The sequence below is a fragment of the Pogona vitticeps genome, chromosome 1 (genome assembly GCF_051106095.1).
Source record: "Pogona vitticeps strain Pit_001003342236 chromosome 1, PviZW2.1, whole genome shotgun sequence".
Lineage (NCBI taxonomy): Eukaryota > Metazoa > Chordata > Lepidosauria > Squamata > Agamidae > Pogona > Pogona vitticeps.
Genome location: NC_135783.1, coordinates 332,532,226 through 332,536,137, shown reverse-complemented (window position 1 = coordinate 332,536,137; position 3,912 = coordinate 332,532,226). Strand labels below are relative to the sequence as shown.

The window sequence follows — 3,912 nt, the reverse complement described above, 5'->3', positions numbered from 1 at the left end:
GTTGTTTGCTGATACCCCCTTTTAGGTCACTGGCTATTTTTCTGTTTGTTTATATATTGCATATCTCCCAAGAACTTAGTGAATTATACAATATAGAATGTGATGTACCTCACAGAATACAACTGTCATTGCATTTTAGGGGGAGAAACTAAATGATATTGGCAGTTACAAAGCAGCAGCATTTTAGTGCCAAAAAGAGCTGTGGAACATTGGTGCTGTGTTTTTGATGTTGTGAACAGAATACTGCTATTTAGCATGGCTCATGGCTCAACCAAGAAGGAATGTCAGCTCTAAATTGAGGTGGGGGAGAGAATGCAACCATCTGCTATAGTCACAAGCCATATGTAATTGATCATTTTCAAGAGTATAGTAGGGAAGATAGATCAGAATCTTCTGAATCACTGGGTGAGTTACAGTGGATTAAAGAGGTTTTGATTTCCAATTATCTAACACTAGTAACGACTGGGAAGCTCTCTCCATCACCAACAGATCATAAGTGGAATTTTATATGCAATAACTTGTGACTGAGAATCAGAATCTGCTGAGTCAGTCTGTATTTTAAACCTTAGTGTATGAATTAATCATACAGTGGTACAGTACCTCGACTTACGAACTTAATCCATATTGGAACGAAAGGTTCGTAAATTGAGGCAAACTTTCCCATAGGAATGCACTGAAAACCATTTAATCCATTCTGGCTGTTTTTCGTTCTTATGTTGTGCTGTTCGCAAGTACAGTGGACCCTTGACTTACAGATGGCTTGACTTACAGACTTTTTGAGTTACAGACTTCTCTGGCCGCAAAATTTAGGTTTGACTTGCAGACTGAGATTTGACTTGCAGACCAGAAAAAAACCAAAATGGAACAAAAACGGCCTGTTACAGGATTAATCGGTTTTCAATGCACTGTAGGTCAATGGAGACTTGACTTACAGACTTTTTGACTTGAGAACCGCCTTCCAATACGGATTAAGTTCTCAAGTCAAGATCCCACTGTAGAGGCATTACAGTGGTGCCTTGCAAAACGATTTTAATTCGTTCCATGGAAATCGCTGTCTTGCAAAAACATTGTCTTGTGAAACCCAGTTCCATTGGAATGCATTGAAATCTATTTAATGTGTTCCAATTGGGGGGGGGGGAATCACTGTCTTGCGAAAATTATCCATAGAAGACATCGTCTTGCAAAACACAGTTCCCCATACCATCTTGGGGAAAAGAAATCCCCTCACCTGCACTGCCTTTGAAAACTCAAGGGGTCTCAGATGGCCTTACCCCTCTTTCTCTCTCCAGCAACAAAGAAAGAGGATAAAAGGAGTCAAAGCAGCCCCCTGGCTCCTGACAATGGTAACTCCATTTGCCCTGATCCTTTACCACAGAGGGGAAAAAAGAGAAACAATGGAATAGAAAACATCATCAGGACTTGCTGCCTGTGAAATAGGTCCTGATGAGGAAAAATAGAGATGAAAAGGAATTTAGAAAAACCAGGGTTAATCACAAGTGCAATCTCCCTTTAACATAAATTAGGCAGTTGAGCTCCCCACATTTGAGGAAATCACAGGGATCATCAGGGGCTAAGTGTTCCTCCCACAATCCTCTAGTGCAGAGTTATTAGCATAAGGTATTAGCATATGAGGATTGTGGGAGGAACACCTAGCTAATGCTAGGTTTTCCACCCACAGTTAGCATATGCTAATACCTGTCCACTAGAGGATTGTGGGAGGAACACTTAGCCCCTGATGGGGGTCCCGCAGGACACCCCAAAACACTGAGGAGCTCTCTTGGCCTCTGGCAGGACTGGAGCTGTGCAGCCCTGTACTGAGTGGGAAGTGCAGCCAGGGGGTCACCATGACTTGGGGGATTAGGGGAAAGAATGGGGTAGGAGATGCAAGGGCCATTCCAACTTATACCTTGCAAGGAAAATACTATGTTATAAAAATTATTTTCCCAGGGGAAGGCTCATCCATTGTACTTGGGGTATGTTGCTGATTTCTGTGATTTCCCCAAATGTGGGGAATTCAACTGCATAATTTATGTTAATGAGAGGATTACATTTATGATTTCCCTTTTTTTATGATAACTTTACCCTTTGGTTTCTAGCTATTTTCACCACTTTCTATCATTTAAATTTGCAACCATAGTCCCATTGGCAATCCTTTGCAAGATGGTCCCCCCCCCCCCCAAATTGGAACACATTAGTTACATAAGACCTAATTTAAAAAAGTGGGGGAGAAAGTGTATCCTGGTGTTTTTCCAGGAGGCAGACCCTGGAAAATCATCAGCATATACTTTGCTCCCAGCAGCATACACTTTTTTGGGATAAAAAAGTAGGTCTTATGTAATTAATGTGTTCCAGGGGGGGGGGGACTGTCTTGCGAAACATGGTTGGGGGGGGGAAACTGTCTTGCAAGGCAAGGACCTAAGCATCATCCAGCAAAAATTGCCTATAGGAATAATTGTTTTGGGAAGCACAACATTGCTAAAAAAAAGTCACCATCTAGCAAATTCATTGTTTTGCGAGGCAATCGTCTTGCAAGGCACCACTGTAGTTACCATAGGAACTATTGCAAAGCTGGTTAATCCATACTCTACCACTAGGGGGAAAATTTTTTTAACTTAGAAAATCCTTTAACTGTGTTTTGTTCTTCTATTCACACTGGTTGTTCCTGAAGAACTGTTAGCTATAACAACTATTTCAGAATGGAAGGATTTTTTTATTTAAACCTATGCATACAAAAGATCTTTCAAACAAACTACAAAAAAATATGAAATAAGGGAAAAAAAAATAACTCAAAATAAGCCCACCTCTCCCCCCTTCAGAGGACAGAGATTCCAACCTCCTTTGGATCCCAGATTCCCCAGGTTTCCGGTGAGCCTTGAAAAAAGTAATAAACATAAAACATTTTGCCCTAAACTTTTGTCTTTTCCTGAGCCCAAACATATATTAAGTTCCAACTTTGTTTTACATAGTCTCTTGTTTGTTCTCGTAGTACTTCTGAAAGTTTATCTAATTCTGTGATATCCAACAGTTTCTTTAGGATCTCCTCCATCGTAGGTATTTTTTCACTTTTCCATTTTTGGGCCCAGAACAACCTAGCAGCTACAAGTATATACATTAAACAATATTTGATTTTCTTATCAGTAATTTCTGACATAATATTTAAAAGTGCTATTTCAGGTTTAAAATTTAATTTCTGCTGAATGATTTCTTTATTTTTTTCTTCTTTTGACCTAAGATGAACTTAGGTCAAAAAAAGGGCAGGAAAGTTTTTTTTATTATTATTCTTAAGTCGAAGCTCCGTTCGCAAGTCGAAGCAACATTTTGCGAACTGAGCCGTTCATATCTCGAAATGTTCATAAGTGGAGACGTTCGTAAGTCGAGGTACCACTGTATTTTACGCAGATCTGCTTGTTGACTCTCAACATCCTAATAAAAATTAAGATTCTAGAAGCCTGAATTCTTCCCCTCAATGGCAAGGGAATGGATAAATTGTAACTAAGAAATCTTTAGGGTCACCACAAATGATCTCTGACCATCCTGACTATTGTATGTGAAGTCCTAAATATCTGTGAAGATTTTCAGTCATCCAGGTGAGGTTATCTGGAAGTTCAGTCATGGCACTTCTTTCTTGTTAGGTTGAAACGTTTTGCTACTTATCCAAGTAGCTTCTTTGGATAGCCAAACTGGTTCTTTAACAAGGCAAGGTCCTGAGTCAGGAGGACAATGGAACAGTCTGAGACCCAGAGCCAACAGAAGAACCTGGTCATTCCTTACATGGTGGATCTGTCTGAAAAGCTCAAAAGGATTTTTGGTAAATTTTTGTGCACTTCAAACCGACAAACACACTAAGACAGAGACTTGTCCACCCAAAAGACTGGACACCAAAACACAACAGGAGCAATATAGTATATGCGG

At 40.0% G+C, this 3,912-nt stretch overlaps 1 non-coding gene across 1 annotated transcript; it reads left to right on the top strand.

The window, feature by feature from the left end:
* Positions 1 to 1,898: 1,898 nt before the first annotated feature.
* LOC140703541 (U1 spliceosomal RNA) lies at positions 1,899 to 2,065 on the top strand. The gene has a single exon (XR_012082881.2). It is a non-coding gene; the product is annotated as a U1 spliceosomal RNA (small nuclear RNA).
* Positions 2,066 to 3,912: the final 1,847 nt, after the last annotated feature.